This window comes from Oncorhynchus clarkii, chromosome 16 (genome assembly GCF_045791955.1).
Source record: "Oncorhynchus clarkii lewisi isolate Uvic-CL-2024 chromosome 16, UVic_Ocla_1.0, whole genome shotgun sequence".
NCBI classification, from domain to species: Eukaryota; Metazoa; Chordata; class Actinopteri; order Salmoniformes; family Salmonidae; genus Oncorhynchus; species Oncorhynchus clarkii.
The window spans coordinates 22,932,844-22,951,929 of NC_092162.1; positions in this window are offsets into that span (position 1 = coordinate 22,932,844).

Genomic DNA, 19,086 nt, shown 5'->3' on the forward strand with positions numbered 1-19,086 from the left:
CTTATACTGAACAAAAATATAAACGCAACATGTAAAGTGCTGGTCCCATGTTTCTTGAGCTGAAATAAAACATCCCAGGAATTTTCCTTAAGCACAAAATGCTTATTTCTCTCTAATTTTGTGCACAAATTTGTTTACAACCCTGTTAGTGAGCATTTCTCCTTTGACAAGATAATCCATCCACCTGACAGGTGTGGCATACCAAGATTCTGATTAAACAGCATGATCATTATAAAGGTGCACCTTGTGCTGTGGACAATAAATGGCCACTCTAAAATGTGCAGTTTGGTGTGCTCGTCGTCCTCACCAGAGTCTTGACTGCAGTTCAGTGTTGTAACCGACTAAAGTGGGCAAATGCTCACCTTGGATGACCAATGACACGCTGGAGAAATGTGCTCTTCACGGTTTCAACTGTACCGGGCAGATGGCAGACAGCCAGTATGGTGTCATGTGGGCAAGCGGTTTGCTGATGTCAACGTTGTGAACAGAGTGCCCCATGGTGGTGTTGGGATTATGGTATGTGCAGGCTTGAGCTACAGACAACGAACACAATTGCATTTTATCGTTGGCAATATGAATGCACAGAGATCCTGAGGCCCATTGTAAATGCAATCAGCCGCATGTTTCAGCGTGATATGCACGGCACCATGTCGCAAGAATCTGTACACAATTCCTGGAAGCTGAAAATGTCACAGTTCTTCAATGGCCTGCATAATCACCAGACATGTCACAAATTGAGCATGTTTGGGATGCTCTGGATGTGTACGACAGCGTGTTCCAGTTCCCGCCAATGTCCAGCAACTTCGCACAGCCATTGAAGAGGAGTGGAACAACATTCCACAGGCCACAATCAACAGCCTGATCAACTTTATGCTCGCTGCATGAGGCGGTCACACCAGATACTGAATGGTTTTCTGGGATTTTTTTTAAAAGGTATCTGTGGTTAACAGATGCATATCTGTATTCCCAATCGTGAAATCCATGTATTTTTTTTTCAATTGACTGATTTCCTTATATGAACTGTAACTCAGTAACTTCTTTGAAATTGTTACATAACGGCTTAAAGTGCACTCTACCACAATATCTCGTGAATTCTGATAAAATATTTGTATAATGTATCTTTCCTCTCACTTCTTTGAAGTTATCACTGATCTGGCATGATGTGATTGGAAATGATGTTGTGACTTTGATTTTGCTTATCCAATCATGTTTTATCTAGTGATGACCTCAATGAAGGCAGGAAGAGGAGAGGAAGTGAAAGTACTGGAATGGGGCTCTGGCCCTGCATTCTGCCTTTTAGATCGAAATGAAAATGTTTATGGACAGGAGATCTGATCCTAGATCAGCACTCATGTTCTGAGATGCATGTTTGAATGTGGGCCATGGCCTCTAACCTTCCCAATAGAGTCAGCTGAATTTTTTACCTTTTACCCTACCTCAAATATTTGTTTGTAGTAGGGTGAACATTTTCACCTAAAATGACATACCCAAACCTAACTGCCTGTACCTCAGGACCTGAAGCAAGGGTATGCATATTCTTGATACCATTTGAAAGGAAACACTTTGAAGTTTGTGGAAATGTAAAATTAATGTAGGAGAATATAACACATTAGATCTGGTAAAAGATTATACAAAGAAAGCATCATCTTTGAAATGTAAAAGAAAGGCCATAATGTATTATTCCAGCCCAGGCGCAATTTAGATGTTGGCCCCTAGATGGCAGCATTGTATGTACAAAGTTTTAGACTGATCCAATGAACCATTGCACTGCTGTTCAAAATGTTGTATCAAGACTGTCCAAATGTGCCAAATTGGTTTATTAATAACTTTTCAAGTTCATAACTATGCACTCTCCTCAAACAATAGCATGGTATTATTTCACTGTGATAGCTACTGTAAATTGGACAGTGTAGTTAGATTAACAATAATATAAGCTTTCTGCCAATATCAGATGCAGTGGGGCAAAAAAGTATTTAGTCAGCCACCAATTGTGCAAGTTCTCCCACTTAAAAAAATGAGAGAGGCCTGTAATTTTCATCATAGGTACACTTCCAACTATGACAGACAAAATTAGAAAAAAAATCCAGAAAATCACATTGTAGGATTTTTAATGAATTTATTTGCAAATTATGGTGGAAAATAAGTATTTGGTCACCTACAAACAAGCAAGATTTCTGGCTCTCACAGACCTGTAACTTCTTCTTTAAGAGGCTCCTCTGTCCTCCACTCGTTACCTGTATTAATGGCACCTGTTTGAACTTGTTATCAGTATAAAAGACACCTGTCCACAACCTCAAACAGTCACACTCCAAACTCCACTATGGCCAAGACCAAAGAGCTGTCAAAGGACACCAGAAACAAAATTGTAGACCTGCACCAGGCTGGGAAGACTGAATCTGCAATAGGTAAGAAGCTTGGTTTGAAGAAATCAACTGTGGGAGCAATTATTAGGAAATGGAAGACATACAAGACCACTTATAATCTCCCTCGATCTGGGGCTCCACGCAAGATCTCACCCCGTGGGGTCAAAATGATCACAAGAACGGTGAGCAAAAATCCCAGAACCACACGGGGGGACCTAGTGAATGACCTGCAGAGAGCTGGGACCAAAGTAACAAAGCCTACCATCAGCAAGGGCATTGAAGATGAAACGTGGCTGGGTCTTTCAGCATGACAACGATCCCAAACACACCGCCCGGGCAACGAAGGAGTGGCTTCGTAAGAAGCATTTCAAGGTCCTGGAGTGGCCTAGCCAGTCTCCAGATCTCAACCCCATAGAAAATCTTTTAAGGGAGTTGAAAGTCCGTGTTGCCCAGCAACAGCCCCAAAACATCACTGCTCTAGAGGAGATCTGCATGGAGGAATGGGCCAAAATACCAGCAACAGTGTGTGAAAACCTTGTGAAGACAGAAAACATTTGACCTCTGTCATTGCCAACAAAGGGTATATAACAAAGTATTGAGATAAACTTTTGTTATTGACCAAATACTTATTTTCCACCATAATTTGCAAATAAAATCATAAAAAATCCTACAATGTGATTTTCTGGATTTTTTTTCTCTCATTTTGTCTCATAGTTGAAGTGTGCCTATGATGAAAATTACAGGCCTCTTATCTTTTTAAGTGGGAGAACCTGTACAATTGGTGGCTGACTAAATACTTTTTGCCCCACTGTATGTCTATGTCCTGGGAAATGTTCTTGTTACTTACAACCTCATGCTAATCGCATTTGCCTACGTTAGCTCAACCGTCCTCTGGGGGACCCACTAATCCTGTAGAGGACATGAAGTTCAGTCAATCTGGAAAATTTCAAGAACTTTGAAAGTTTCTTCAAGTGCAGTCGCAAAAACCATCAAGCGCTATGATGAAACTGGCTCTCATGAGGACTGCCACATGAAAGGAAGACCCAGAGTTACCTCTGCTGCAGAGGATAAGTTCATTAGAGTTAACTGCACCACAGATTGCAGCCCAAATAAATTCTTCACAGAGTTCAAATAACAGACACATCTCAACATCAACTGTTCACAGGAGACTGTGTGAATCAGGCCTTCATGGTCGAATTGCTGTAAAGAAACCACTACTGAAGGACACCAATAAAAAGAAGAGATTTGCTTGGGCCAAGAAACACGAGCATTGGACATTAGACCAGTTGAAATCTGACCTTTGGTCTGATGAGTCCAAATGTGAGATTTTTTGTATCAACCGCCATGTCTTTGTGAGACGCAGAGTAGGTGAACGGATGATCTCTGCATGTGTGGTTCCCACCGTGAAGCATGGAGGAGGGGGTGTGATGGTGTGGGGGGTGCTTTGCTAGTAACACTGTCAGGGATTTATTTAGAATTCAATGCACACTTAATCAGCATGGCTACCACAGCATTCTGCAGTGATATGCCATCCCATCTGGTCTGCACTTCGTGGGACTATCATTTGTTTTTCAACCGAACAATGACCCAACACACCTCCAGTCTGTGTAAGGGCTATTTGACCAAGAAGGAGAGTGATGGAGTGCTGCATCAGATGACCTGGCTTCCACAATCACCCGACATCAACCCAATTGAGATGGTTTGGGATGAGTTGGACTGCAGAGTGAAGGAAAAGCAGCCAAAAAAGTGCTCAGCATATGTGGGAACGCCTTCAAGACTGTTGGAAAAGCATTCCAGATGAAGCTGGTTGAGAGAATGCCAAGAGTGTGCAAAGCTGTCATCAAGGCAAATGGTGGCTACTTTGAAGAATCTAAATTCTAAAATATATGTTGAATTGTTTAACACTTTGTTTGGTTACTACATGATTCCATATGTGTTATTTCATAGTTTTTATGTCTTCACAATTATTATACAATGTAGAAAATAGTAAAAATTATGAAAAAGTCTGAGTATGTGTGTCCCCACTTTCCCCACTTTTAAGTTTAGGCATTAACTCTGATTTCTTAATGTTAGGCATTAATTCTGAAGGGTTAAGGTTTGGTATAGGCATAAAACAAAAAAACATTATATCCCTGGATTCAAACTCGCAACATTTGGAATCCGAGGCAGATGTTTACACCCATCTACAACGCCTTAGCAAAACCGAAACCGACTTGAAGGTAACAGCTTCTCACTGTTGCCCCTAGTGGCCGATTTCCACTAAATCTCCCGACATTCTCAGACATGGATGGACGTCAAATACTGACTTGTATCAAGGGTGACCTGGCTGGGATTTATTGTGATACATAGTTAGGAATTTTTTTTCACACACACACACACGCCTGTACTTTACTACTGTCCCTCACACACCACTCTGTGGCAGTGAGCCAACTAATTTGCAGCACAGCCGTTTGCACTGTCTGTCAAACCTCAGGGAGATGAAAGAAACCCTGAAACAGCAGCAAGCCTGTCACACTCCTCCTTTCTCCCTCGCTCCTAGACTTTCATTTCTTTCTCCTGCGACCTTTCTAAAACTGCTGAATCCTCTGCTTCTTACACCCATCCAATTTCACAATCATCCCATCCTACCACCCACCTCCGACTATTTCCTGGTCTGACACCCCTCCCATTTTTTGGCACCCCTCCACTTTTTCCCGTCTTCCCTGACATGTTTTATGCTTTGCGTCCTCTCTTGCTCCTTCCCATTTATTGACTGCTATTTTTACGCTCTTATCTATTCTACCTTTTCACCCCTGCCATCCCCATCTCCCTTTATCATTGTCCTCTCTAATTCTCTCTCTTTCATGTCTCCTGCTCTTACCCTGTCACTCTTACCCCATCTCTCCCTCTCCTTCCTTTGGCACTCACCCCATCTCTCTTTCTCCTTCTCTCCCTTTTCCCTCTTTTGGCACTCACCCTCTTTTTTTCTCCCCCTCTCTTTTGTTTGTCACTCAGCCCCTCTCGTTCCCCTTTCCCTCCCTTGTCACTCCGGAGTCAGTTCATGTCATTTAAGCAAAACATGATATCTCCCATTTCAGATTGTTCCCCTTGTTCAGAGAAATTAGTTAATTCAATCTTTATATTATTTTACCAGAAATTGTAGAAGTACCTAATTTTGACCACTAGATGCCACTGTTCCTGCTATACCGCCACACTACTTTATCAATTTTGCAGGGCTCTTGAGTGTTTATAAATACATCACAACATTTTGTTTGCAACTTTGGGTAGAAAACCATTCAATTTTGCTCATGATGAAATTTTATCGTGTGGTCATCCTCACAGTTCAAGCCAGTCCTCCGTGAAAGCAATTCAGTTTTTCCTTCTCTTAGCAACCTAATGCTTCAACCCAGCTCTGCTTGAATAGTCCAACAAGTGTGAGCTCTCTGAGAGGGCTATGGTGCAATTCTCAAAACTTTAATGGAGAAGTAGGCTAGGGACTAAAATGTTGTGACAACCCAAACAAAACAATACATTGGCTGTATTGTGTGTTTTTTTTAAAGTATATATATAGTACCAGTCAAAAGTTTGGACACCTACTCATTCAAGGTTTTTAAAAAATATATATATATATTTTCTACAATGCGGAAAAATAGTGAAGACATCAAAACTATGAAATAACACATGTAATTATGTAGTAAACAAAAACGTGTTAAACAAATCTAAATATATTTTAGATTCTTCAAAGTAGCCACCTTTTGCCTTGATGACAGCTTTGCACACTCTTGACATTCTCTCAACCAGCTTCACCTGGAATGCTTTTCCAACAGTCTTGAAGGAGTTCCCACATATACTGAGCACTTGTTTGGTTGCTATTCCTTCACTCTGCGGTCCAACTCATCCCAAACCATCTCAATTGGGTTGAGGTTGGGTGATAATGGAGGCCAGGTCATCTGATGCAGCACTCCACCACTCTCCTTTTTGGTCAAATAGGCCTTACACAGACTGGAGGTGTGTTGGCTCATTGATCTGTTGAAAAACAAATGATAGTCCCACGAAGTGCAGACCAGATGGGATGGCGTATCACTGCAGAATGCTGTGGTAGCCATGCTGGTTAAGTGTGCCTTGAATTCTAAATAAATCACTTACAGTGTCACCAGCAAAGTACCCCCACACCATCACACCTCCTCCATGCTTCACGGTGGGAACCACACATGCAGAAATCATCCATTCACCTACTCTGCGTCTCACAAAGACATGGCAGTTGGAACCAAAAATCTCAAATTTGAACTCATCAGACCAAAGGACAGATTTCCATCTGTCTAATGTCCATTGCACATGTTTCTTGGCCCAAGCAAATCTTTTCTTCTTATTGGTGTCCTTTAGTAGTGGTTTCCTAGCAGCAATTCAACCATGAAGGCCTGATTCACACAGTCTCCTGTGAACAGTTGATGTTGAGATGTGTCTGTTACTTGAACTCTGTGAAGCATTTATTTGGGCTGCAATTTCTGAGGTTGGCAACTCTAATGAACTATCCTTTGTAGCAGAGGTAATTCTGGGTCTTCCTTTCCAGTTGTGGTTTTCATGAGAGCCAGTTTCATCATAGCACTTCATGGTTTTTACAACTGCACTTGAAGAAACTTTCAAAGTTGTTCAAATTTTCCAGATTGACTGACTTTCTCTTTGCTTTTTTGAGCTGTTCTTGCCATAATATGTCTTTTACCAAGTAGGGTTATCTTCTGTATACCACCCCTACCTTGTCACAACACAACTGATTGGCTCAAATGCATTAAGAAGTAAAGAAATTCCACAAATTAACTTATAACAAGGCACATCTGTTAATGGGAATGCATTCCAGGTGACTACATCATTACATCATGAAGCTGGTTGAAAGAATGCCAAGAGTGTGCAAAGCTGTCATCAAGGCAAAAGATGGCTACTTTGAATAATCTCAATTATAGAATATATTTAAGTCTGTTTAAAACGTTTTGGTTACTACTGTACATGATTCCGTATGTTTTATTTCATAGTTTTGATGTCTTCTATTATTTTGCAATGTAGAAAATAGTAAAAACCCTTGAACGGGTAGGTTATTCCAAACCTTTGACTGGTACTGTATATATCAGGAAGCAGCTCTGATGATTAGTAATATTTAACATTAAGCCCACCCCAATACCATTACCATTGCAAAACACTATACACTGTGTGTTTGCGACTTGTTCATTTGAAGACCATAACATTGAAACCATTAGACCTGCTGGAGCCTAATTGTTTGCTTGTTCACCAGGAATGGTCTAACTGTAACTTATTTCAGGCCTTTTTTTTAAAGAGAATAAAACATACACAAAGGGTCTGTTTGTTGGACATAGATTAAGCGTAAGAGAAGAACAAACTGAATTGTTTTCATGGAGGACTTGAATTGTGAGAGTGTTTTTTTTTTTTTTACCCAAAGATGCTAAGGAAATGTTGCAATCTATTTAACTGACACAAGAGGCCAGCAAAATTGATAAGGTAGTGAGGGCGGTATAGCAGGAACGGCGTATCTAGTGGGCAAAACATGGTACTTTCACACTACTTTACGGTAAACAATGCAATTACTTCAATTCGTTTCTCTGAATAGGAGAAAAGACTATCACCAGATTCACAGGGAATACATTACATAGCATGGAGAAGCAATACTCCAAACCACATCTTCATACTATTTGTCAAACATAGAGGTCTGATACTGGTTGTTGGGGTGGGATTGGCGTGGGGTGTGCTTGGTCCGGAGGTGTTTTTTGACAATTTCTTTAGTCCAAATTGGATGTTGGGTACTATATTTATTGAATATTATCGGAATCCTATCAATTAAAATGGCCAATTTGAGATGCAATTAGCTTAAATACTCAGAGATCAAATTATATTTAAATCCAAATTATGTTTCAGAAATTCTAATTGTATCTGTTACTAACTACAGAAACATTCAGAACAATCTGAGATGGTGGGTGTCGAAATCCTGCTCCTTGTTCTTTTCGAGGTAGACCGACCCTCAGCCAATGTCACGTTCTGTCAGCCCCCAGTGCAGAAGCTTTGCCTGCAGGCCCCAGAGCTGCAGTCAATGCCACTGTGTGCCTGGAGCTTCGATAAGCCACTCTGTCCTCAATCCCTCTAGTGCAGCCACAGCTCTTGGCACCACTCTACACCACAACCTCAGTCACTGGAGGCCAAGGAGGAGGAGGACTCCTTTGCCCGTCAGCCATCATGCTGCCATACATAGCCCAGCTCAAAGCATGTTTATGAGTCAGAAGAAGTGTGCGGTTCTTGGTTACTTTGAAAGTGAGCTAGGGATTCATTATGGATTTGATGTCCATTATTAAAAGTGCACTGCAATATTGGCTGTTACGCCATCTAATTTCTTCCCACCGACCCCTCCTTTTTTTGTAGCAAACCATGTGGCGAGGCTGCGGTTTACTGAAAAGAAAAACAAAGAAATGAGGGACGTATGCCGTTAAACGAGAGGTCACAGTGAGAAGTGAGAGAGACAGAATGAGCGTGGCTGGGTTGACAGCCCGGTGATTGCGTTTAGCGAGAAAACAGAAGGGTTTTCGTGGTCATCTTTAGTCGTGTGATCATTTCTATGAATAGCGCTGTCATCCTTCCATAGTACATCACAGCTCTTCTCTGTTGACGGTGTGAAAATAACCGGTGCGAAAATAACTGGTGCACACGACCACACACTCGTCAAGCTAATTCCCGCGGAGAGGATGCAAGAGGCACCGTCGGGAGTCATTTGCCAGTTAAGCTTTATGGCGCATAGTCGGCTCGAGAAGCAAGGGGAGGGAAGGTGGGGTGGATGGAAAGGAGGTTGTGGGGAGGATAGAGGTATTTTCAGCTTCTGAGCACCATAAGGATGTTATACTCAGTGAGCTACAGGCAAATAGAGGCTTCCGGTTTTCCAGTTCCACACAGGGGCTGACGCTGCTTACTGCATTTGAGGCGACAGTTTTAAGCTTGATTGTACAGCTCTTCTAAGCGTTCTTGAGCTCAAAAGACCTCTAGCTAAAAAAAAAACATTTTAAAACCACACCAAATGTGTGTGTTTTTTTTTAAACACCAGCCTGCACTCTCACAAGAGGTATAACAATTGAGAGACAGCAATCTGTACACTGGATGGCTCCACACAGAGATGGGACCAAGTCACAATTGATCAAGTCCCAGGCAAGTCTCAACTCTTAACCTTCAAACCTTGAGTCAAGTCCCAGGTCAAGTCCCACGTTCCGGAGCTCAAGTCAAGTCACAAGTCCCTAATTTGGGGTTTTGAGTGATCAAGTGAATGGTGTTTTATACCACTTTCAACGTAATTCTTTAATTCAGGTTGTATTTTATGTTTTTCTTACACTAGGCCTACTAGTACAGTACATCTGTGAAGTACATAAGAAACTTCCCAGATCATGAAATAAATGGTTTTTGAATCATTACTAATGGAAAGGCAATCCAAATGATGTCCAAGTCATCTTACACTTTGGTAGTACAGCTACACCCTCAAGCGGCATGAAGGTGAAGTGTGGCAAAGCAGGAAATGGCATGTATGACCCGAACACTCAAATGTTTCTCGACACTGTGAACCCATTTTTTTCAGGTTGGGATTAGGGTTCAATTTAGGGTTAGTGCTAAGCCTAAAGACAGTAGAACACTTACCATCCAGCCATCATTGTGCCTTTGTGGGCATGACAGTACCTGCCAGGGATGTGAGAGGGCCTGCCCTAGAAATAGAATGACAAATTCTACTAATTCTATTTCTATTGGCCCTGCTATGCTGCAGCTATTATAGTCTGTGGGTGACTAATAAGCTTGACATCAGGATTCATGAGGAAGATATTATCCTCAGATCTTTTTGATGTCAAGGTCATGGATACATTTGACCCTCAGCTGTGTGTCTACTCACACACACAGACACACTCACACTCACACTCACACTCACACACACTCACACTCACACACACACACACACACACACACACACACACACACACACACACACACACACACACACACACACACACACACACACACACACACACACACACACACATTCTTTATTACTCTCTCTCTCTCCCTCTGCCACTCTGTCTCTGTCTGTCTCCCACACTCTCCCTCTCTGCAGGGAGGGTTTCGGATCGATCGGCCTTTGATTAAGGAGATTGGCGATTAATAAAAGGGTTTTTCGAGTGGCGACTGACATTTCATCTCCAAAGGGACAGAGGGTGAGCGGTCCCCGAAGGGTAACTTAGGCAAAAACACAAGACTGGGATGTAAATGAAATGGGTGTCCTTAAGTTCCCTTTTTAACATTCTGTCTCCTCTACAGGAATTCTGAGATCTCCCCTCTCTTTTCTTGCTCATTCCCTCTCCCTCTCCCTCTCTTTCTCCCTCTGTTTTTCTCTATCTCTCTCTCTCTCTTTCTCTCTTTTTACAGTATGTATGCCTAACCTTTTAAATAAATGAAGAGAATCAAATGTCAAAGACAATTGACATCCTCCCCTCCCTCATCTTCTCTTTCCTCGCTTTTACGCACCCCTCCTCCTTTCACCCTCCCAAGCTGGTCTGACAGCGTTTTACAGACAGAAGTATCCTTAGAAGCAAGGATCCTTACTTAGGAGTAAGGCATGTTACGCAGACGCAGAGAGGACGTATCACTGGTCGTTTTCCCTAGCAAAACATTTGCACATGGCGTGCCTTAATGAACATGACCCCTATACAGTCCACAAAATGTAAAGTAGTCGCAACCAGCTAGTACGGGTCCAATTACCTACCAATCCTGGTGCTGTGATGGCAGAGTCCGTCAGTCTCTGACACACTCTCAATTAAACAGCTTTAGTCATGCCCTCTTCACTGCAGAGTCCAGGACACGGTAGCATTACAGCCTCACTTCCAAGCACTGAACTGCTAGGTTATTCAATCAAATATCAAAAACCCACCCAAACCTAGCGTCGAAGAATAGAATGGCAGTGAGGTGTGTGTGTGTGTGTGTGTGTGCGTGCGTGCGTGCGTGCGTGCGTGCGTGCGTGCGTGTGTGCGCGAGTTATATTTAGACCCTAAGGGTGACGCTGCAGGGGGGGAGCTGAAAAATGTATATCTTCAGATCTGCAAATGCGGCATGACATGAGTTTGGCTGGGGGAGCTAAAATAACCTGTCTCCTGGATTTAAGATCCCGTTCTCTCTGCGACTTAATGGATTTGAACTCCATTAACTTTTACGGCCATTGTTGAATTTGCAGGCTTTTAGGGGAGAAAGAGAGGGAGGTTGTGTGTCTTCCTCAACATTCTACAACATCTTGATCCTACAGTGCCTAGTGGGAGTCTACATACCCCTTGCACAATCGTCACATTTTGCTCCCCTAGAATGTTTTTTTTTTTTTCTCTTACAGATACAGTGCCTTGCGAAAGTATTCGGCCCCCTTGAACTTTGCGACCTTTTGCCACATTTCAGGCTTCAAACATAAAGATATAAAACTGTATTTTTTTGTGAAGAATCAACAACAAGTGGAACACAATCATGAAGTGGAACGACATTTATTGGATATTTTAAACTTTTTTAACAAATCAAAAACTGAAAAATTGGGCGTGCAAAATTATTCAGCCCCCTTAAGTTAATACTTTGTAGCGCCACCTTTTGCTGCGATTACAGCTGTAAGTCGCTTGGGGTATGTCTCTATCAGTTTTGCACATCGAGAGACTGAATTTTTTTCCCATTCCTCCTTGCAAAACAGCTCGAGCTCAGTGAGGTTGGATGGAGAGCATTTGTGAACAGCAGTTTTCAGTTCTTTCCACAGATTCTCGATTGGATTCAGGTCTGGATTTTGACTTGGCCATTCTAACACCTGGATATGTTTATTTTTGAACCATTCCATTGTAGATTTTGCTTTATGTTTTGGATCATTGTCTTGTTGGAAGACAAATCTCCGTCCCAGTCTCAGGTCTTTTGCAGACTCCATCAGGTTTTCTTCCAGAATGGTCCTGTATTTGGCTCCATCCATCTTCCCATCAATTTTAACCATATTCCCTGTCCCTGCTGAAGAAAAGCAGGCCCAAACCATGATGCTGCCACCACCATGTTTGACAGTGGGGATGGTGTGTTCAGCTGTGTTGCTTTTACGCCAAACATAACGTTTTGCATTGTTGCCAAAAAGTTCAATTTTGGTTTCATCTGACCAGAGCACCTTCTTCCACATGTTTGGTGTGTCTCCCAGGTGGCTTGTGGCAAACTTTAAACAACACTTTTTATGGATATCTTTAAGGAATGGCTTTCTTCTTGCCACTCTTCCATAAAGGCCAGATTTGTGCAATATACGACTGATTGTTGTCCTATGGACAGAGTCTCCCACCTCAGCTGTAGATCTCTGCAGTTCATCCAGAGTGATCATGGGCCTCTTGGCTGCATCTCTGATCAGTCTTCTCCTTGTATGAGCTGAAAGTTTAGAGGGGGGGCCAGGTCTTGGTAGATTTGCAGTGGTCTGATACTCCTTCCATTTCAATATTATCACTTGCACAGTGCTTCTTGGGATGTTTAAAGCTTGGGAAATGTTTTTGTATCCAAATCCGGCTTTAAACTTCTTCACAACAGTATCTCGGACCTGCCTGGTGTGTTCCTTGTTCTTCATGATGCTCTCTGCGCTTTTAACAGATCTCTGAGACTATCACAGTGCAGGTGCATTTATACGAAGACTTGATTACATACAGGTGGATTGTATTTATCATCATTAGTCATTTAGGTCAACATTGGATCATTCAGAGATCCTCACTGAATTTCTGGAGAGAGTTTGCTGCACTGAAAGTAAAGGGGCTGAATAATTTTGCACGCCCAATTTTTCAGTTTTTGATTTGTTAAAAAAGTTTGAAATATCCAATAAATGTCGTTCCACTTCATGATTGTGTCCCACGCCTGAAATGTGGCAAAAGGTCGCAAAGTTCAAGGGGGCCGAATACTTTCGCAAGGCACTGTACTTGTTGGAAGTGCCTTTAGCAGCCGTTACAGCTGTGAATCGTTGTGAATAAGATTCTACCAAATTTGCACAAATCTTAGGGCAATGTACACAGAGAATACCAAACATTAGGAACAACTTTCTAATATTGAATAGCACCCCGCCCCCCAAAAGGTGTCAAAAGTGTTCCACAAGGAAGCTGGCCAATGCTGGCCAACCCCAGCAGTGTTGCAGTTCTTGACACCTATTACCATACCCCATTCAAAAGGCACTTAAATATTTTGTCTTGCCCATTCACCATCTGAATGGCACACATACGCATTCGATGTCTCAATTGTCCCAAGGCTTAAAAATTATTCTTTAACCTGTCTCCTCTAGCTCAGTAAATTTGGCAAAGGAATCATTGATGGATGGCTATATTCAAACCTTGTCACTTGACTCCTCTTGGAAAGCCATTCTTGTGTCTTTGGAATCAACATTTTTGTAATGGTCCTGCTGAAAAATGAAACTATCCCAGAGTTTTAGAAGAATGAAGCCAGTTTTTCGCAAACTTTTTACTGTGGCTTTTGCTCCTTTCATATTTATTTTTATCCTGACAAATTCCCCAGTGCCGGTGACAAGCATACCCATAACATGAGGCTGCCACCACAGTAAAACACACAGTATTACTTATTGGCGTAGTTGAAAACAGAATTGATGATTTGGAGTGAATTCTTTAACACAGGCTTACTTCTTTTCACTTTGTCACACAGGCCAGTAATGTGGAGTGAATGCAATGTTGTTGATCTTCTAAAGTATTGTGGTGTCCGCATCATGTTATGTGTATACCTGTAACTGGCAGGGACTAGGGAGTTTGTCAGGATCAAAATAAACATCAAAAGATCAAAGACCAGGTAAAAAGTTCAAGGACAACTCGCCGCAGTCTTCTGAAAACGTAACCACCCCCTTGGGCACACACTGGTTGAAACAATGTTGTTTCCATGTAAATTTCAATTAAATTACGTTGAACAAACGTGGAAAAGACGTTGAATTGACATTTGTGCCCAGTAGGACAATTACACAAAGGCACACCAGAATGGCTACCCAAAAGGTGTTGAGTGTTCCTAAATGGTCCAGGTTCAGTCCGGACATAAATCTGCTTGAAAATCAGAGACAAGGTTTGAATATTGCTGTCCATCAATGATTCCCAACCAAATGTACTGAGCTTGAGCAATTTGGACAAAAAACAATGGATATATGTCGCCCTAACAGTTGTGCAAAGTCAGTAGAATCTAATTCACAAGGATTCACAGCTGCAATGGCTGCCAAAACTGCTTCAGACAAATATTAACTCTTGGGTGTGAAGACATACGTCATCAATGCATCTTCCTTTTTTTTCATTGTATTCATTTGGAACCTTTTCTTTCCTTTTTCTTTCACTTTGAAAATGTGGACTAGGTTGTGACGAGCGGTACGAAGGAAATCCAATGTAAGCCCTTTTCAAATTCAATTTTTAAGACAGCAAAATGTGAAGATTGTGCAAGGGGTGTGTAGACTTTCACTACCGCCCTAATTCTCTATAACGTGCGTTTATTTTGGCAGGCTAGGGAATAGGGTGCCGGAGCCTCATAAAGCCATAGCTGAAAGTAGTGCACTATAAAGGGAATAGGGTGCCAGAGCCTCATAAAGCCATAGCTGAAAGTAGTGCACTATAAAGGGAATAGGGTGCCAGAGCCTCATAAAGCCATGGCTGAAAGTAGTGCACTATAAAGGGAATAGGGTGCCAGAGCCTCATAAAGCCATAGCTGAAAGTAGTGCACTATAAAGGGAATAGGGTGCCAGAGCCTCATAAAGCCATAGCTGAAAGTACTGCACTATAAAGGGAATAGGGTGCCAGAGCCTTATAGAGCCCTAGACAAATCATGTGACAAATCCAATTTTATTTGTCACATACGCCGAATACAACAGGTGTACCTTACTTACAAGCCCTTAAGCAACAAGGTTTTAAGTAAAACATTTACCAAATAAACAAAAGTTTAAAAAAATTAACACAATAAAATAACAATAACGAGGCTATATACAGGGGGTACCGGTACCGAGTCAATGTGCAGAGGTACAAGTTGTGCACTTTGTAGGGAGTAGGGTGTCACAACGGATGCAAGGGTGTCATTACTGCGGAGCGGGCCTTGCCAAAAGTCGTGCACTATCTAAGGAATAGGGTGACATTGCTGATGCAGGAGTGTCATTAATGCAGAGCAGTACAACTAACGGAGCAGATTCATTTCCAGGGACCGGAGCCTGGGGTAATTAAACAAGCATGACCGCCAGCTACTGCTAATTAGGCTGCGACCACCAGGGAGTGGTACTGTTTTGTATGTGCATGTGTGTGTGCGTGTGTGTGTGTGTGTGTGTGTGTGTGTGTGTGTGTGTGTGTGTGTGTGTGTGTGTGTGTGTGTGTGTGTGTGTGTGTGTGTGTGTGTGTGTGTGTGCGTGCGTGTGTGTGTGTGTGCTCGGCATTTGTAATGCAGGGGGTGCGCTTGCCTTATCCAAATTTACAGCATTCCTCACCCCAGCTCAAATGTGTGTCAGGATGACCTTGATCCCTGATCTTCTGACTCCCTCTCGCTTGAACTCTTTGGTACATTCCAAGCAGTCAAGAGGCTAATTATGGTATCAGAGTTACATTATGGGCCAGGTTAAGATTTGATATGGGGGTAATTGGAAGAAAAGAGGAATTGAAAGTTGAATGACAGTGACCTTCATCCTCTCTGAATATTAAATGTTAATAATGTAGCCAAATTGAATGGGCAAGGAATGCATAAGTGGTTTTAGAATGGGTGGAGGTCACTACGTTCCACTGCAGTCAATGATGTATGTACAGTGGGGTCTGAAATTATTGACACCCTTGAAAAAGATGAGCAAAAATGACTGTATAAGGGTCCTGTACAGCTGTAAATCAGACAAATACACATGTGAACACTAAAGAAGAAATAGTGGGTGCAAGGGTGCCAATATATTTGACCACAACTGTCACTGTAACAGAAAACAGTAATTTTTTAATGGTAATTTTGGGTATTATCAACAGTAAAATACTCTGAAACGTTGTACTGCTGCATACCGTAAATGATGGTGCATTATGGAAAAATGTTGTGGGTGGGGAAATAATTGCTGTATTTCGAATGGTACTGTAACTTCACCCCACAGAATACAGTACCTACCATTTCTTAGGAGCGCAAAAAACCTTTTGACCACTAGTGGGTGCATGGTATTGTTGTTTTTGCCTCATTAACATATTTGGAGTCGTGAGCTGTGAGAGGCTATCTATCTTTTTTAGAATGTTGTACCAATTAAACTCCTATTTGGTTATAGTGCCCCATCAATTTAAAACGTATGGAGGACAGATTGGAGTGGCAGCAAGTCCTACACCTAAACATGTTACCATGTCCTTTTGGTCAGTTTTGCCCTCTAGTCGCTACCAGTTTGGAAACCTTTGTTCGGGCCTCTAGAAGTCCAAGAGATATAAAACACAAAATATGAATTCATATGCTATAATGTGCAAAGACTTACCTAGCAGCCAACCTGCTTGCACCAATCCCTTGTAATTACAGTAAAATACTGTGAAATTCAAGCCCCTCTCCTCAATGAATTTCATTCATTCGTCCATCCATTCAGTCAATTCATTCCAATTACGGTAGCGTAGATTTTTTTCTCACAGTATTATACAGTATTGTACTGTGTGTCATTACACACAGTTACCCCGGCACTTGGGAAAAATTGCCCCTTTCTTAAAACATTTGATCAAGTAGCAGAAAAAGTGTCAACTGTGGCCACTTAATTCTCTTCATGGTTTGTTTACATAAGCACGACCATCATCCACATACATCTTTTTTTTAACCCAACTTTGCTTTTTTTGCGTCAGCAATTGGACATTGGTCTTAGGCTAGTTACCCCACGTTACCCTAGTGATATCATATAATAGCACTCACAGCTTCCAAAAAAACGAACATTTTCATATTTATGCTCTGTTTACACACTGTATGCAGCCTCAATTCGTCGGGGCATGGAATCTACAAGATGTCGAAAGCGTTTTACAGGGATGCTGGCCCATGTTGACTCCAATGTTTTCCACAGTTGTGTCAAGTTGGCTGGATATCCTTTGCGTGGTGGACTATTCTTGATACACACCGGAAACCTAGCAGCGTTGCCGTTTTTGACACATTCAAACGGGTGTTCCTGAAACCTACTGCCATACCCCGTTCAAAGGCACTTAAATCTTATGTCTTGTCCATTCACCCTCGGAATGGCACACATACACAATCCATGTCTCATGACTTAAGAATCCTTACTTAACCTGTCTCCTCCCCTTCATCTACACTGATTGAAGTGGATTTAACAAGTGATGGGATGGGAGTGAATGGGATCATAGCTTTCACCTGGATTTACCTGGTCAGTCTATGTCCTGGAATGAGCAGATGTTCCTAATGTCTTTACACTCAGTTTATTATAGAGGCTATTTATACAGAAAATTGGTATAAAACCCGTATGAACTGTATTTATAATTATATGGTCATATTTTAAGTTGACAATAATTATATGACCAATTTCTGATATATCACCAGCCTTACTTGTATTTTCCTGCATAAGTAATCAGGATTATGCCTCCACTGCCTTTCATTCCAATTAGACTGGTTCAGATTTCTCCCTGACTAAAATGGCTGCCCTTTTCATCCCATTCTGGAACTTTGAGGGTTTCATCACATAGCCCCTCTAGTAATTGAACAGGATATCTACGGCTCCATCTGCATGCACTTTCTCTATGACCCAGTCACCACCTAATGGTGACACAACTTCTGCAAGGCCTGCATCAACAAACACTGGTAATAGTACTGACCAGTACCAGTGTCCACTCTGTCAGGAGAGATTTCACGGAAGACCCAAGCTATACACGTCAACACAGCATTCAGAGATGTTGTTGATCAATTTAAAGCAAGACACCCAGCCCCTTTGTCTGTGTCTGACAGTGTCTGGTGGAGGACGGCCCTGGTGATCTGCTTGGCCTTTGTGGTGTATATGATGTATCTGCAGAAATGGGAGAGAAGATTCGGAGGGAACTGAATGGAGAAATTCAGCAGATGATCCAGGAGCGTCTGGAGAAAGTCGGGTAGGTCAAACACACAGTGGAGCTCAGCGAGAGAGACGCAGCCAGACAGATAGCGAGGCATCAGTTTTAAAGTCAATCATTGAAGTGAAGCTAATGATTGAGAGAAGCCAGGCTGAGCTCATAGAGATATGGAGTTGAATCAGAGAGCAGCAGAGTGGCTCACTGAAGTGCCCATTAGAGAGCTGGAGTAGGAAATAGCTGAGCTGCAGAGGAGAAACTCTGAGCCGGAGCTGCTACACAATGAGGACCACCTCCACCTCCTACAGAGTGAGTCTCCCATCCAAGGACTGCTCTGAGATCAGTGTTCACAGTGATCGGTTTGTGGGAACTGTGAGAGGAGTTCTGTCCGGGCTGATGGAGAAACTCAGTTCATTGACTGATGTTGAACTGAGGAGGATGCAGCAGTATGCAGTGGATGTGACTCTAGACCCTGATACTGCACATCCCTCTATCGCCCCGTCTGAAGATAGGAAAGAAGTGAGATTTGGAGACACAAGACAGAATCTCCCTGATAACTCAGTTAGGTTTGATCCTGTGGTCGGTCTGTGTACTAGGAAAGGAGGGCTTCTCCTCAGGGAGATTCTACTATGAGATGTAGGTGTTGGGAAGACCAGAGTGGGAGTGGCCAGAGAGTCAATCAACAGGAA